Raw genomic sequence first — 19,111 nt, forward strand, 5'->3', positions numbered from 1 at the left:
TCATTTGAAGAGCATCATCTGTAGACTGTCCCACTTCAAGAAGGACACAGCCCTCAGCTCTATTTCATGAAGACATTCTCTTTCCACCACACCTACCCTGGGCTGTCAAGGAGGGGACTTACAGTTTTATGCATGAATAAATTGTCTTTTGAATTCTAAACAAGAAACATATTAGGGTGTAATAAACCCTTCCTTTATACTGTACATAGTGGGCCAGAATTGAAATGGTGAAGGCACAGACCAAGTTGATCAGCAAATTCCCTCCATAATATTTGGTATGGATTTGTCTGTCTTTGGATTTATGCTGAGGTGATGTGACATCTAAGCAACCTAAAGTTATTCAATGGAATGCCTGCAGTTTGCCGTGGAACAGCAATATTTTATCGGTGCTTGCAGTGGGCAAAGGCTATGATCTTTGAATGTTATCAATGAGAGATTTGAGGATTTTTTTAATTAAGAATTTTGGGGTGCTAGGGGCTTCTGGGTAACGTGTGAATCACAGCAGGGCATACCAGTATTGGCATATAATCTGGTTCTTTTAGTGATGTGACAAACTTAGTAGCTTGTGGTTTCCTGTGACCTCAGATTGGCCCTTGGTTGTGATACACTGGAGTGCACTTCCAGGCTCTTGTCTCCAGATATGTCAGAGATAAGCTAGAAGGTGTATCAGAAAAGAAGCAAGATCTATATCTTGGGACTCACATCTGTTCTTTCCTTCCTTTTTCTCACATACACTCAGTTCTGAATCTGCGGAGTATGATTTCCCACAGAAATGCCTGCTAAGTTTGTTCCTTCAGGACCTATGTTGCCCTGGCTGCTTCTCAGTTCTGTATCTACTTTTCTTTGATCCAGGAAAAGAAATTCTCCAAGTCACACTTGTGCCTGACCCTTATGCTACTCTGGATTTTAACCAACTGACTAATCTAGTATTTCTGCCTTTGTAACCCTGTGCTCTCTGAAATGTGACATTTCTGTGTTTAGCATTACTCTTGACATCCTCTTTGAACCCCTACCAGTGCTTTACATGGTTAGCTTCTGACCCCTATCTTTTCATTTTCTAAATTTCAGAACTTCTAGGTTTCTCTTTAGCTGAATCTACCAACTTTCTTTTATATCTCCAGAGAATACATATATTTAAATGCATATGATAAGATGAAAGGTGTTTTGCTTTAAATATATACTTCAATCAGAATCTTTGAAAGTTAAATATTCTTATATCTGCAAGGGGCCGGAAAATCACTTTCCCAACTTTATTTTAGTGAACTTTGGGGGTGGAAGAAGATATACTTCGGTACTAAAGCCCAAGACAGGATCCTCCTTTCTCAGCTTCAAATGGCACAGGAAACCCCTTTCAGATTCCCAACATGCTCTCTCAGAATAGCACTCATTTCTGTGCTGCAGAACATGCTTCAGCTTCTTGCTTAAAACCAACAGGAGGCACAGCAGATGTATTAGTAAATCAAAGAGATCTCAAAACCATGAAGGAATGCAGCCAAATAACATTGAAAAGCTCTGATGCATAAATGTGACTGGAAGGATACTCTGGCCTCTTATACATGGGGACCTGGACAGGGAACTAGGTGTCAAATCCACCCTGTCACGAGAGCAATTGACAGCCATTGGTGATTGGTGAAATCAGGTAACACAGATCAGAAAAAAAATTGTTTGGAATAGGAGGTAGGTATGGCAGCCAGAAAACATTTTAGAGAAGGCATAGTTGAAAGAATTAGTTGAGGACAGGCAGAGCCCAGGTAGGGAAGACTGAGGGAGGGTGGTTGTGCTCATATGGTATGAAGTTTGGGCCAGATGAAGGGAGTAGCTTTGGGCATAAGTTTTGGATCTTCCGGGATCCCGAGCTTCAGGCAGAGCTGTCCCCTTCACTGTGAACATACGGGTAGGAAGAACATGTACCTGGCAGAGTTACTCATCAGGTGGAGGCGTGCATGTGCAGAACCTGTACGTGCAAAGCCTGGTAAACAGCTGCTCTTGTCCTGGATGCTGGCTTAGCTAAGGACGCTCAAGACTTTGTCCTGAGTTCCATTCCTGAGTCGAGTTGAAATGATTGTTCTCCCATTAACTTTTGGCTTCAGAAAGAAGTTGCATATCTGGTCTGTCTGGAAGCTTTGCGAGGCTCTTCACCCAATTCATAAATCTGTATGTGAATCTAAGAGAGTAATTATCAAATTTTGGTATGCAGTGGCCTGGGAAAATTGCTAAAAAAAAAAATAGGTTATTTGGCTCTTGCCACTAGTTTTAGTAGGGACCAGGAATCTGAAGCAGCACATAAAATGTTTCTATTGCACATTTAAGGGATGACTTTTTTTTTTTTTTTTTTTGGAGGAGGCTAAGAGTATTGAACCCAGGGGTGTTTTACCACTGAGCTACATCCTCAGTCCTTTTTATTTTTATTTTGAGACATGGTCTTGCTAACTAGCTGAGAGTTTCATTAAATTGCCCAGGCTGGCTTCTAACTTGTGATCGTCCTACCTCAGCTTCCTGAGTTGCTGAGATTACAGGCTTGTGCAACATGCACAGCTAGAGATGACACTTGGAGAAACACCTCCCAAAAGGAATCTTCTTAGCATTAAAAAATATTCTTCTAGATGCATTATGGTTTTTACCTATGGATCCTGACAACATTCACCCTCCAGAGCAGAGACCTTTGTGCAGTGAATAAGGAGTGGTTCCCTGGACTCCAAGCGTAACTTCTCAGTATTTCACCACTGGTGAGCACATTTCTAACATACATTTCTTTTTAAAAGGTCATGGTGAGTGATCTTAACATTTGAGCAGACATTGAGAATGGGACAGACTCAGATGTAATATGCAGCAGGGAACAAAGAAGAATGATTTACAGATGAGTTTATTGTTGCTCACTAGTAGTTTGGGAACCTATTTGTCTTATTGGTGTGTCACCACGAATATATACTGATAATTTTCCTAGTTTTTGGGGAACTGAACCAATTCAATGAGTTTAAATATTTTATTTGGAAAAAAAAAAACTTCTTGAAGTTGACTTTAATTTGAACCCTTATTTAGAATGATTGTTCATTTAAACACTTTATAGGAGAATATTGACAAAGTGTATGGCAGACATCCCTGGCTAAGTGTCACAATCCCCATTTATAATTTCTTTGTTCTTTATAAAATTCCAGTTCAGGTGGCTTCTAAGACACAGGCATGGCCAATGGCACACAAGAAACAAATTTAGTAAGTGCTACTTTCAGGAAGCCTCTACCATTTTCTTTAAAATAAGAATAAATTGGGATGGTATGTCTTTTATCCTTTGGCATTTTGTCCCCTTTTTACCTTCCCACCTGTAATCTAGACTTGAGGCTAGGAGATGCAGCAGCCACACTGTGAACCTGAGGCAGCAAGCATGGAGAGAGTGGCAGCTTAAGAATGGCCAAAAGAAACAAGGGGCAAAAGCTATGTCTCTGATGGTATTTCCAAGCCTCTGTACCATCCCTAGTCTGCTTGTCTTCTTATTTCTTGAATCCATGCCTATTTAAGTCTCTTTGGTAAGGTTTTATTATTAGAAATCATTCACTGTCCTGATGCAGGTGAAATACTAAGTATTTTATGAAGTGTGCCACCTTAATAAAAACAGCCATAATCAATGATAGTTATAATCATTATGAAAGGTACATGTTGGTTAAAAAAAGAGAGAGAGAGAGAGAGAGAAAGGAAAAGTAAAGAAAAATGTTCTTAAAAACTGTGTACCACCAGGGCACTCTTGAGTAGCACCAGCTACTCAGGAGACCAAGGCATCAGGATCACAGGTTGGAGGCCAGTTTTGGTAACTTAGCAAGATCCCACTTCATAATAAAATAATAAAATTTATAAAGGGCTGTAGATAAAACTCAGTAGAGTTGCCCTGGGTTCAATCGAAGTACCACAAAATAAATAAATAAATAAATAGAAAGAAAAAAGCATGCAGTAGTCTTATGGGGTTCAAAAGGTGTTGCAAAGAGTCTTCAGACACCAGTCTATCCCTCCATCCCAGCAAGCACGGCCCTAGGTTGTTTTATCACTTGAAGTAGGTAGTTGCAAAATGTTTTAGAACCAGGGACGGCTGATTGTGAATTTAGCTATCTCTGAAGCTAGAGCAAGAAAACACTTTGATGACTTAAGCATACTGTGATACAGAAATTGTACCAGCTCTCTTTTCCTCGGAATCGGGGAGAAAGAATGGCATGCTTGGAGTCACCAAGTGAACTTTGTGAAAATGTTCTTGGTGTGGTACGTTTGGTGTGAACACAGTCTGTCCACCATAGGGTTCTCTAGATGTGGAAAACAGTCAGGGGAATAGGTCTGCAATGCTGTGCTCTCTGATCAAGAGCCTTTACCTCTTCAGAGCTGGAAATTTACATCTGTAAGCATGTGACTTGATAAACTTAGGATATGTCATAGGTGGGACTTGTTTCAACCAAAAAGTTTATCTCAGGAGTTCAGTCATGGGGAGACATGAGTCAGGTACAGAAAGAGTATTATACAGAGAATTCTTGGTTGGTGGCAGAGAGTTGAACTTCAGTCCTGGCTCTTCCTGTTGATTAGCTCAGTGACCCTGAACAAGTCACAATATTGCTAAACTTCACTTTTCTTCCCTACAAATGAGGAAATATATGAACTTTAAAATTACACTCAGATCCCAATATCTATGATTCAGTGTTAATTTCACAAGGGTAAGGGAATATGATTATTGAGGCTAGAGCAAAATTCAAGCAGAGGCCTAGGACCCCCAGATAGTTCCTTGGTAATACTGTTTAGTATAATCTTAGATAGAGCTCAGGTAATAATATTGAAAAGAGTGATGAGATTTTTCAAAAGTGGTACAGTTGTACTCAGTGATGGTTTTATATTTTTCTGGATTTCTTTGTTGTAGAAGGACTTTGACCTCTTTTATGAGATTTAGTTTATGGATTTAGGAGATGATAGAAATTTTCCTAAAAGCTTGAGTCTGTCCCTCGTTCATCTTTGTGCCTCTCTGTCATTCATACAGCTGCTAAGAATCACATCTTAACTGTAGTGTCCTTGGGCCACCATTCCTGACACTCCCATGACTCTCAGAGAAAGTTTATTGGTGTGTGTATTTGTCTGGTTTCAACCAGACAGGCAAAATCAGTGGGAGATGATCAATAGATAGATATTTAGATATATGTACACATGCACATATACATATATATATATTTGGTTCTAAGTATCTGGAATTTATGCATCCATATAACCAACCACAGATGGAAAATATTTTAAAATTCCAAGAAGTTCCCAAGAGGAAAACCTGCTATGCACTGAGCACTATGCTAAATCACATGAATGAGGTGATGTATGGCCTTGCCCTGCTATAGCCTCCTGCTATTTCAGGGATCCCAAGTCTCTTTCTAGCACTTGTGTGAACATTGTTCACCTGCAATTCATTCATGTACTTGTAATTAGGCCTATGATGGTTGCATCTTAGTGAACATGTGCAGACTTTCCTGTCATTATATAATGTAACAACTATTTATAAGGTTTTACATTGTATTATGTATTATAAGAAACCTAGAGATGATTTAAAGTATATGTGAGGAGGTACAAAGGTAATATGCAAATCCTATGACATTTTATGTAAGGGACATGAGCATCCATAGACTTTGGTGTCTTTGGAGGGGGTAGTCCAGAAACCAATCCCTCATGGATGCTGAGGAAAGATGCTACATACATACACACATATATAATTATTTATATGAGAGAATGATTTGTTGGTGCTTGTGTTTACATCATTGGATTTGTTATAGGCATTTGGCCTTATGCTGTTTGAGTGCTGATTAATTACTCTGTAAGGCTGTTTCCTCTGTGTTTGATGCTGGAGTTTGAAGTCCAGGGCAGGCAACCAGGAAGGGGAGACCACTTGCAGGCTAGAACTGACAAAAATGAGGTGGAACCCCACATGGACGGACTGAAGCCCATGCCAGTTTTTGTTAACTCTGAGCTTGGTTACAAGGATAACCTTCTGAATAAATCAACTAAGGCCTGTTGCCAAAGAGTTAAACACTGACACCTGGCCAGGAGTCAGAGAACCTGGAGGAAGACCCAAGAGAAGGTGGAATGAGTACAGACTTGGCTGCTGCTTCGTGTCGGCACAGCAGTTCAGCAACATGTGTGAGTTACACTCAGTGCTTTCCTTCCTTCTACCTTCCAATGCTCACAAAAAAATTGCTCTCTTGGCCCTCTTATCCTAACATGTAAGCAAGAAAATTCCGAGAAATGTAGTTCGGCCTAGCCAAATTGACCCATTACAAAGCCATCACAGTGGGGAATATGAGGAAATATAAAGCATATTTCTTGCCCCATAGAACTTTATGGCTTTCTTCAGTTAAGGGAATCTCTGTAAAGTGCTCAGCATAATTCTTATAAACTGCTAGTTGCCCTTTCCAGGTAGCTTTGTATTGTGGTAGACTTAAACCCTCACTTAGTCTTTTCTATTTAAGTCATATTGCTTCAGATTGTAGACAGTCACACTTCTACAAAATAAAGCATACTATATTGTACATTACTTTGTCTAGTGTGAGAGTCCAGTTATTAAAATGAGTGGGTCCCCTAACCGCTGAGTGTTGCTTCATTTGTTTATTGGGCCAAAATTAAGTCTACAACTTAATGCAATCAATTACCTCTTAATCCACTTGACTTGTTTGCCAGCCTAGCTAGCAGCTGAAAAATTGAGGATGGGCAGAGCAACTGGAAAAAAACGGCTAAAAGATTTCCAAAAATTCTAGACAAATTCTGCCTCCAGATTGCTTTGCAAATATGCTCATTTGGGGGCTATTAAAGGAACTGGTGCTGAAAAATCTGAAAGAAAGTATGTGTTTTTTTTGGCAGGAAAAATTACACATAACTGCCATCAATGGGCCCATTCTCAGAGAAAAGGTCTTGTCCTGATAATGGAAGACTGGCATGTTTCTATATTTTGATCAAAACAAAAACCATTTGTATTAGAAATTCTGTCTAGTGTTTAAAAAAAGAAAACGAAAAGGGAATGATGTTCACATTAGAAATGCAACAATAAAACTGTCTTGAGTCATGGATTTTACGATCATATAACTAGAAAATCCTCCCTGAATCAACAAGAACTACAAAAACTAATAAATGATTTATTAGTTTAAATTAAATAAGTGATTATTGAAAGGTCTCAGAATATAAAGCAGTTATATATACCACATATAATATATGGGTTTGTGGCTCAGTGGTAGAGTACTTGCCTAGCACAAATGAGGTACTGGGTTCAATCCTCAGCACCACATAAAAATAAATAAATAAAATAGAGATATTGTGTCCATCTACAATTAAAAAAAAAACTTAGAAAAAAGAAAAGAACCATTGGAATTTGAAATGTAAAAAACATGATTTACAATAGCAACAAAAATAATGAAGTACTTAAGTATGATGCTAATAAAATATGACAGGATCTATATGAAAACCCACAGAACCCGGAAAGACAACAAGTAAGATCTAAATAAGTGGAAAGTGGTGTGTGTACATGGATTGGAAGATTTAATACTATTGTGATGTCATTTCTTCTTACCTAGATCTACCTATTCAATGCAATTTTCATTGAAAGCTATTTTGTAGATATTCAGAAATTAGTTCCAAAGTTTACACTGAAGGGCAAAGACCTAGAATATTCAGCACAATATTAAAGAAGAACAATACTGGAGGACTCACACTACCTGATTTTAAGATTTACTATTTTGCTTCAGTATTCTATTTTTGGTGAAAGAATAGACACATTAATTAGTGGAACAGAATACAGATCCTAGCGCCAATAAGCTGGGGTCTGACTATACTGTCATAGGTGTAGTCAACTGATCTTTGACAAAGCAGTAAAGGCAGTTAGTTCAATGGAGAAAGGACAGTTGTTTTGTTTCATTTTCTAGCAAATGGTGGAGCAGTTGGACATCCATATGCAACATACATACCTGGACACAGACCTTAACAATTCTCACCAAAATTGGCTCATGAATCATAGATATAAAATACAAAACAATAAACCAGGAGGAAGCAGGACAGAATTTAGGTGACCTGGGGTTTGTTGATGAAATTTTAGATACAAAGCCAAAAGCCAAACTCATGAAAAGGAAAATTAGTAACATGAACTTGAATAAAATTAAAAATTTCTTAGTGTAAGCATAAGAGAATGAAAATGAAAGTCATGGTCTGGGAGAAAATATTTGCTGACTGCATCTCTGATGAAGGAATTGTGTGCAAAATAAGCAAAGATCATTTTTGTTTTATTTTTGAGGTGAATTGTCACTGTGTTGCCCAGGCTGGTCTTGAACTCCTGGGCTAACGTGATTCTCCCTTCTCAACTGAGATTACAAACATACACGACCATGCCTGACTTTTGCAAAAAATTCTTGAAATTAAACAAGAAAAAACAATTAAAAATGGGCAAAGGATTTGAACAGAAACCTTATCACAGAAGATATACAGATGGCAAATCAGCATATGAAAAGATGCTCTACATCATTTATTTCCAGAGAATTGCAAATAAAACTATTATGAGATACCACTACGCACTTATTAGAATGCTGAAAATCCAAAAAACTGACAATACCAACTGTCGAAGAGGATCCTGAGCAATACAAACTCTCATTCATTGCTGATAGGGATGCCAAATGGTACAGCCACTTTGGAGTAAAATTTGACAGCTTCTAAAAAAGCTAAGTATAGTTTTTGATGACCTAGCAATTGAATTCCTAGGTATTTATCCAACAGATGTGAAAATTTATTTCCACACTAAAACCTGCATACGAATGCTTATAGCAGCTTCATTTATAATTACCTAAAACTGAAAGAATACAGATATCCTTCATGAGGTAAACAGTTAAACTATGGTACATCCATATGATAGAATATTATTCAGTGATCAAAAATGAATTATATGAATAAATCTTAAATATATATTACTTAGTGAAAGAAACCAATCTAAAAGGCTGAATACCTGATTGACATTATGTAATATTCTACAAAAGACAGAACCAATAAAAAGATGGTTGCCAAGAACTGTGGAGACAGGGGAGGATTTGAATGGTGAAGAACAAGAGCAGTTTTAGGACAATGAAACTATCTGTCTGTTACAATACTGATGAATTGGTGACTCTATTTGTTAAAACCTGTAGAATTTTGCAGCACAAGGAATGAACATTTATGTGTATAAGTTTTAATTTGTCTGTCTATATGTGTGTGAGTGTTTGTGATACTAGGGATTGAGCCCAAGGCCTTTTGCATGCTAAACAAGCACTCTACTACTGAGCTACATCCTCAGACCAAAATTTTTAATTTAATTTTTTTTTTTTTTTTTTTGTACCAGGGATTGAACCCAGGGGCACATAACCACTGAGCTATATCCCCAGCCCTTTTTAGTGTTTTATCTAGAGTCAGGGTCTTGCTGGGTTATTTAGGGCCCCCTTAAATCACTGAGGCTGGCTTTGAACTCTTAATCCTCCTGCCTCAGCCTCCCAAAATGCTGGGATTACAGGTGTGCACCACTGCTGTTGGTTGCCCACACCAAAAATTTTAAAAATATAGGGATTCCAGATGGAATGTGGAATATGACAAGAGAATCTAACTATTGTAAATCTATGAGAAAAACCTAACTGAAGAGAATGGGGAGAGGGGAAAGTTGCTGACCTCAGTGACTTTATAAACGAGGAGAGTCTCTTTCAAGCTAAAGCCAGAAAGTATGCCTAAGCAATGCACTCTAATTGATAACATTGTGTTACACGGGGCTATTGGGTAGCTCTTCTTACATCATTTTATATGTATACCAGAATAGATATAAGTAAATGAATGGTACATGGTGGGAACTAGATTTTTCTCTTTTGAAACTGTAATTTACAGCAAGAGGAGGCTAGAATGACCCACTTGGTAATAGATTAGAGTTTGGAAACACCTATATGATCTCATGTTTACCATAATGTAGATACAGATGGTTACACATAAAACTTAGTACAAACACATATATTCATGGTCTACCTACTAAGGGGCATAGAGGAAGACACACCCCTGCAACAGTGAGCATGCCTAGAAGCCAGATTTTGGTTTCCAACATTTTTTTTAAATACAAAGGATCAAAATCCCTTGGATAAATGACTAATTCTAGAACTTGAGCATGAAATATGCAACATAAGCTTGTAGAATCTTGTAATGCTAGAAAGTAAGAAAGTACTTATAAACAGAACACTGCACCTCCACATTAAGAAAGGAAGGAAGGAAGGAAGGAAGGAAGGAAGGAAGGAAGGAAGGAGGAAGGAGGGAGGGAGGGAGGGAGGAAGGAAGGAAGGAAGGAAGGAAGGAAGGAAGGAAGGAAGAAGGAAGGAAGGAAGGAAGGAAGGAAGGAAGAAAATTTACACCCTCAATGATACGGGTATGACCAAAGGACACAGGAGCTAACTGAGAATAGAACAAGGTGAACAACAAAATAAATTAGTGTTAGATTATAAAGTATAAAATAAAACCTATGAGTAGTTACCAATACAAGTTATTTAATAAACAAATGGGGCAAAATAAACATCTCATGAAAACTTCCAAAATGATTTGTAAAGATACTCCCCCATTACTGAAGACCTTACTCCTTATGCATGGTCTGTGCTCTGATTTCCTTCCAAAGAATAAAGCATGCAAAGAGGGAAAAAAACCTATGCCAGGGAAACTTGACAGTTGCTACCTCAGCTAGATGATCAAGGTTAAGTTCCACATGAGGTCAGACTGATGGTGTGTACCCTTGATATACTATTATGGAAATCTCTGCAGTATTTGGACACATGACCCAAATCTGATTATGAGAAAATCATGAGACAAATCTCACTTGGGCATTTTACAGAGTACCTGGGCCTGCACGCCTCAAACTGCTTATGTTCTCAGAAACAAAGTCTGAGAAACTCAGCCCAGAGGAGCCTAAGAGACACAAGAACTGAAGGTCATATGCATCCTGGGTGGGATCCTGGAACAGAAAAAGGATGTTAGGGAAAAACTGAGGAGGTATGAAAAAGTATGGACGTTAGTTAATAACGTCAGTATTGGCTTATTAATGACAAATAATCCACACTGATATAAGATGTTAATATTATGGGAAATTAGGTGTGGGGGATATAAGGACTTAGTACTACCTTTGGGATTTCCTGTAAAATTTAAAATGTTTAAAAGTAAAAATTTATTTAAAACATTTGAGGACAAGAATTCTTGTGCATGCCTTAGTTTTATTATCTCATCCAGTACCCCTGACCCCACAGGAATAGTGTTTTGTTTTTTTGTGTTTTTTTCCCAGAGGCTAAGGAGGCTGACACTAAGGGAAAATCAAATTTGTGAGAACCCTTACCTCTAATGATATTTTGGAAAAGAAATCATAGGTGGACTTTTTCTCTTCACATTTCCATATATGTAAACTAAACACATAATTAGATATAGGAGGCCTTTAAATGCCTTTAAAAGCATGTTGTTTTCTAGAATTGTCTTTCCTTTTTGTTCTATTCTCAAAATTTATTTTTAATCCCTTTTATGCCTCCATTTCAGTGTTCCATGTATCTTTGAGACCAGACTCAAAGGAATTCAGGTGTCACAAATATACCTCAAGTTTTTGTCCAGAATCTCAGTGATGTCTGTTACCCAATTTAGAATTCAGTATTCAATATTGAGCATCAGATTAGGATTTAACATACAATTTGAATTCAGTATTACTGACATCCTTTCCGATAAGAACAAGAAGATACCCTCGGAGAAAAAATACAGTTTCAGTATTTTTTTTTAATCTAAATACATATGAGAGGATAAAAAAGTCCTTTAACCATTAAAGTTAATATTGGTGTTATAATTTATCATAAAATCTTTCACTATTTTATCTGGTGGCCAAGAAAAACAAGGAAATCTGATTCAAATTATATCTCCTTTGAAGAGGGAAGGCACCAGTTACTCAGAGAAGCAAATCTTCCCCTTGTTCCATTTTATTTTTTAATTATCATTTAAGGTATTTTAAGGAGGTTAAAAAAGAATTGTTTACAATGGTTTTATAGCCAATATGAAAATAAAATTCACATGGTTGATGAAGTCATAATAATAAAAAGCTACTGAACAAACATAGTTATTTGAGAGAGATTAGAGTCTAGTCCATATACATTGTAGTTCACTTAACTCCAAATTTTAAGTCATTTTTAGGATATGTTAGGTGACCAAGAAAGGAATATCAAGAGCTTCCTCCTGAAATCATCTGGGCTTCTGTGTGGAGCTCAGTCAGAGAGATCATGTGTATTCTCTGATACGGGATCTGTGCTGCTCATTGACTCCTTGCACAAATATTTCTTCCCATGTACCTTCTGTGTCCTGGTTCATTTGAAAACCAGATACTTGCTCTCATGAACAAATATTGTGGGAGAGGCAGAACTAACAAGGAAGTCGATCATCAGGGGATTGGGGCAGTGAATGATGGCTTTAGGAGATTCACCCCGGGTGATGATGAACAGAGAGGACAGAGGGGCATGGCGATGGTAGGCACAGTTTTATAGAGGTAGTAAAAGAAGTCCTACCTGATGTGAACCTCAGCTGAGACTAGAGTGAAAGAAAGAAGCCTGACGTGGGAATAACTGAGGAAGGATAATCTGTTCCTAGGAAGAGGGAACGGAAGACGGTATGGTGCCCATTTATTTCCTCTCTGGGTGTTAATAGGTTGAATAACAATGACGTCAACATAAAGATGTGTATACCTTTTAAAGAAAGGATGCTGAGGACCATGGTGGCATCCTACCATCTAACATCACCTGGTTTAGCAAGAAGTCTTTCTGCCTTCTCTGCTGATGGAGCATTATTATAATGTAGCTTTTGAAAGAGGTTTAATAAAACAGAGAATTGTGTCCCTGGAAGATGTAAACAGACTTACATTTTCCTTGAAATATTTTTCATAAGATGGGAAAGATTTTAATAAGAATAGGCTTGCTTCTGAAAAAAAATGGATTGAGAGACAAACTTGCTGTTTATTAAAAATAAAATTTTCAAAGCTAGGAATGAGACTGCACTATGGTATTGGAGCAACTCAGTAAATTAATGGACTCTCCATCTTTAAAAAATAAGATAACACAGTAACTCTAATTATAATTTCAATTTATCTTTTTAATTAATCATCTCTGAACTATAGGGTTGAAATGAGGAAAATAATCTGTGTATAACCAATGATAGTGTGACATTAGCAAGAAGTGTTTAAGAATGTCGTCTTTCCTTATCCAGCGGGATGCCTGGGGCCTCAGACTTTACAGCATATTTCCTAGAACTAGAAAGCTTTATGTTATTACTCTATAATTATGTTACACACTATTCACCAAGCAAACATATTTCCAAATTTGTCACAGTTCTAAAAGCTAAGCCTAGTGTCTACCAGGAGGATTTATTCTATTCTTTTTAAAATAACAAAACATTTGTTAGGAAATATTTAATAAATTGTTTGCTTAACTCAGTGCAATCAATTAACTCTCGTTAGGTTTTTTTGTGCACTTTCTAAACAACCTGAAAATGCTTTTTTTTTTCTTTCCAGTTGTTTTTATTGTATTCAGGAAGGTGTATTTGGACACAAAATGTTCTTACTCAATCAGGCTTGCTAGGTCCTTCAGCTAAAAGATCTGCCTCATGCCGTACCATGTGAAAAGCCACAAAATAGTCTAGGGCAGTAGAACTCACCCCTATTCTTATAATTTGCAATGAGGGCCTCAATATTTCTGCTTGACCTACAGCCTGTAATATTTACATCTTTTTCGTTGTGGTGGTTATCTTGAAGTTGCTGGAGCTGTGTATATATCTTCTCTCGCCTTTAATTTAATTTTTGAAGTCATAGTATTGTCCAATAGATTTGTCATCATGCACTTCTCTGTAAGGCCTTCATAGGTAAGGACTGCATCTTATTCGCCTTCGTGTCTCTCATACATAAGAATAGATCCTGGCCTGTATCAGAACTCGATAAATGTTTGCTGAGTCGGAAAGTGAATGAATGAATGGATAAAACATGAGATTTCACTCTGTTGGTACATATTGGTAGCTACACTTGCTGGACTACATCCATAGTATTTATAACTCTACAGTTTGACTATTTACTACAGCTAGTTCTTTTTTATTTCAGGAACTTCTTTTATTTTGATATCTCAAAATGATGAATTATTTAATTCTTAATTTGCTTATGCCATAGGATATATTTGGACTGTATGTTCATGTTCTGAATTAAATTAGTTGCATATTTTCCAACTTATTTTTTTTATCTCCATGAGAGATAATAATAGAATACAACTTTCAGATTCACAAAATGCTTCCTTTGAACATAGTAGTTGGTGGACTGTAAAGAAAAAACAAACAAACCTCAGTTTTCATTGTTGAAGAGAATAAAATAAGAAGACCTGGATTTGGGAAGCAAACAAAGATTGTATTTTTATTTTCATCATGTTTGAGCCTCTCATCACCCTGCATATCACTGAATGTGTATCACTTGTGTATTTTCTGTTTGAGACCAAGAGGAGTGAAAGTTCAAATTCAGATGCCTCCTAATCAGTGAAAGGCTATTCCCTCTATCTTCTCTGAGGTTCATAGATAATGGACACCTGTGGCCCTGTTTCTGGCTTCAACCAAAATATTTTTAACTCTACAATTTGACTATTTACTAGATAGTTGTTTTTTTTTTTTTTTGCCTTATTTAGGAACTTTTAATTTGGATATTCCAAAATGAAGCATCCTGTAAAAAGCAAAAACCAGACAAGCTCCTTTATATAAATAGTACATTTCCCTGCTATTGCTTTAATGCAGATACCAGGTCTTTAGTTGGTAGAGGAAAGTTAAAATACTCCCTTAAAGAAACAAGAAGACTGCGTGTTTCCAAAAATAAGAATTTTATGTCAGTGAAACTTATTGTTTTATTCTGACATTCTAAATTATAATTTTAACTATTTGTAATATAAAATAGTAACTTTTCCCCTGTAGTTTTAGCAACTACCCTGAAAACCTTGAATAAGTTTGCCACTGTGTGTAAGCATGTGTGTGTGTGTGTGTGTGTGTGTGTGTGTTTGTGTTTCTGTGTGTGTGTACTGGAGATTAAAGTCAAGGCCTCACTTTGCTAAGGCAATTGCTCTACCGTGAGCCACACCCTCTGCCCTGCCTTCTTGTTTTTAAACCAAGAATTCTGGAACGCAGAGGCAGATGAAAGACAAATGTTTAGAGAAATCTCTGATTCTTGAACTTTTATCACATTTTCTTTATTTTTTTAAGTAAAGAATTTGCTCTCTGAATGTTCAAGATCCTTTATTAGAAAAATTCAAAACATATTGATATATAAGATATATGGTGTATATGAAAGTAATTTGAGAAGCACATGGGAATATATAAGGTATTATTATTAGAAATTTACTCATGAAACCTCACAGTTTAGGACCAGATGAACTAAGTCATGAAAAATTGCAGTCTTTTTTAAAGAGAAGTAGTAAAAAGGCAAAAATGCAAAACTACTTTTCTATTCTGTTTTATTATACAATCACGGAGTAGACATTAAGCGTTCTGATCATAATGCATAATTTTATCTATAAAAAATGCCACTCTTAATTTAACTTTAAGTGTTTTACTTGTACATTATTTCCTCTTATTCTTGGGTTTGCAGTAACATGACATCTTTGATTTCTCAAAGTTAATCCAGTAGTCAGTAAGAAATTTCTACTTTTGCTATTGAGATACAGCAATTCCTTCTAATGATAACAAATACATTTTCTATGGTATATTATTCTGTCTGTGTATGTATGTGTAAATCTCTAGCTCATTTCTATCTATTTCCATATTACATTTGGAATATGTACTATATCTGGAATATGTCTATATATGAACAGTTGGTACTATGTTTTTCTATACCCCTTTGTTGTTTGTATTGTCATTCTTATTCAAAGAGAGAACTATGATGGGGAGTCAGTCAAGAAAGTGTTCTCTCTGGGCACCAGGATGCCTCATTACAGTGCTGACCTGCAGAGGCTATAAATGATGATACCAGTTAACTTTAATGAGCTCTCACTCTCAGACACGGGCTGAGCTTCACAGCAACCCTCACGTAGTCCTCTGAGGTAGACATAATCATTTCATTCCTGGTAACAGATGAGGAAACTGAGGCCAGAGAAGCTAAGCAAATTTTCATTGCTCATCATCCCTTTTCTCTAGTGACCCATTATAGCATCACTAGCATCTAGCACAGTGCCTGCCATATAACAACATCCATAAACATTTGGATAGATGAATACATGACACAATTTGTTCTAGTAAATAACAAAGCTTATATAAAAGAATTCAAAAGCATCTGACTCCAAACCGGCTCATCTAACGTCACAAGTCATGTCAGAGAGAATATGTTAAAATCAAGGAGGTCCTGAGGCTGAGGGTCTGTAATTCCAGTACTTAAGGAAGCTGAGACAGGAAGACCACAAGTTCAGTACCATCCTGGACAACTTAAAATATTTTGTCTCAAAATAAAAAGGGTTGGTTAAGCGTCCCTGGGTTCAATTTCTAGTATTGGGTGGAAAAAAGATCTAGGAGAGATGTGGATGTAAGCACAAGTCCCAGGCAGGGTAAATTATAGCAATTAATTGAACCTGGAGGGAAGGGAGGTTGTTTAGACAAATTGTGGTGGGACCCTGATATCTGTAAATGAGTTCATGAGCTGCCAGCATACATTTTTGTGATCAGATTGCATCAACCTCAAGAAGGGAAGGTATTCCCCCCAACCCTCCTGCTCTGGCCCCTGTGCCAGGAAGGATAGGCCCAGCCAGTGTCTTACTGATTTCAGACAAAAGATCCTGAAGGGCACTGATACATGTGTGGATGAGATTTACACCCGCTTTTCTGTACCTCATTCCCTCTAGAGCCAGCCAGGATAAAGCAGGTCCTCCAGAATCACAATGTCATTTTTCAGAGAGGATTCATTAAAACCATGATGGTCTTACAGCCATAAGGGGCTCCGGTCATCTTCAGGGACCAGTGTCCCATGTGTGGCCCTGTAGCAGCCTTGAGATTAGAATCTGATTTGGCTCCTCTATGGTACACCAGTTGGTATAAAAGCAGTCCCAGAACAAGGGCATGTGCCTCACTGACTGCTTGACCTAATGTACAGCCCCTCTCTTCAACCATCTCCAGGATACCTCATTTCTACGAAGTTTGACAGGCAGGGTCTTCAGTTTTCTCTCCCTGCCACGTCTCCATCAGGCTTCCGAGGAGCTGAATTGTCATAACTTTGTCAAAACTGAGGATGTATGATAAATGTGCAGGAAAATTCATCATGTTACTGGTTATGATAGTAAATAATTAGGAACAACTTAAGTGTCCATCAATAAGAAAATGCTCAAATAACTTGAGATTTATCTTTATAGGGACTAGTTAAGCCTAGGTGAAAGGGGAATATACTATATTTGATGAGCTCCTAAATTGGGTTGGCACTAATGAAAAGGGAGAATTTGGTGGTCTTGACTGTTGCTATAGGCCAACAGGCAGTATCACCCACTCCTTGCTAGAATGTGCTCAGAGGGCCAACTTACTCCATTCAGATAACTACACAATAAAAAAGAATTTACATGTGTGCTGCCACCTTCCTTGCATCCTCTCCCCGGACTATGAACTACCACCAGAATATTGGGACTGTGGATGGAGATTTTGACCATCTCTTAGTGGACTAGGCAGCCATGCTGTCTCACAGGGATTGAAGGCCTGTATGTCACCAAATGGCATTATGATCCTTTAATCATTTTTTAATTATGAAGTATATAATATTTATTTTTTCCATATTTTTATCATTGAATTATAATTCTACATAATGGTGGGATTTGTTGTTACATGTTCACCCATGCACATGATATAATTTGGTCAATATGTCCCCTTTTTCTCTCTTCCTCCCTCCCCAAGTCCCTTTCCTCTACTCTACTGGTCTCCTTTCAATTTTCGTGAAATCTCCACCACCCCCTTGTTTTCCTTTTTCCTGTCTAACTTCCACATGTAAGGGAAAACATATTACCCTTGACTTTCTGAGTTTGGCTTCTTTTACCTATCATAATATTCTGAAGTTCCATTCATGTTCCTTAAAATAACAATTTAATTATTCTTCATGGCTAAATAAAAACTTCATTGTATACATATACCACATTTTCTTCATTCATCCACTATTAGACACCTAGAGTGGTTCTGTAGTTTACCTATTGTGAATTGGGCTGCTATAAACATGGGTTGCATGTATTGATGTAGTATGATGACTTCAATTCTTTAGGATAAACACCAAGGAGTACTATAGATGGGACTATGTTCCATGCCTAGTCCTTTTTTTTTTTATTATTATTTTTGTTATTGAGAATTGAATCCAGGAGCACTTAATCACTGAGCCACATCCCTGGCCATTTTTATTTTTTAATTTGAGACAGGGTCTCACTAAATTGCTTAGAGTCTTGTCTTCAATTTACAATCCTCCAATTTACAACTAACAATTCCTCAGTCTCCCAAGTCTCTGGGATTGCAGGTGTACAGCACAGTGCCTGGCCTCAGGCTTAGTCTTTTGAAAAACCTCCATACTGATTTCCATATGGATTGTACTAATTTACAATTCCACCAATAGTGTAAAAGTGTTCCTTTTTCCCCACATCCTCTCTAGTATTTATCATTGTTTGTATTCTTGATAGCTGCCATTCTGACTGGAGTGAGATGAAATCTTAGTGTAGTTTGACTTGTGTTTCCCTAACTGCTAAAGAAGTTGAACATTTTTTCATATATTTTTTGGGCACTTGTATTTCTTCTTTTGAGAAGTATCTATTTAGTTAATTTGACCATTTGTCAATTGGGTTATTTTGGGGTTTGGTGCTAAGTTTTTTGAGTTTCTTATACTAGATATTAATCCTCAGAAGAGTAGCTAGCAAAGATCTTCTCCCATGAAACACATCACATTTAATAAATTGAACATTATAGTTATAATTACTTTCCTGCTGTTCTCCTTCTATCTCCCCTCATATTTCAATTCCTTTTCCAAAGGAAGGAAAAATGCAAAGTACTCATTAAAAAAAAAAGGCAAAGGATATTCACAGACAATACATGAAAATGGAAA

Source organism: Callospermophilus lateralis, chromosome 9 (assembly GCF_048772815.1).
Source record: "Callospermophilus lateralis isolate mCalLat2 chromosome 9, mCalLat2.hap1, whole genome shotgun sequence".
NCBI lineage: Eukaryota > Metazoa > Chordata > Mammalia > Rodentia > Sciuridae > Callospermophilus > Callospermophilus lateralis.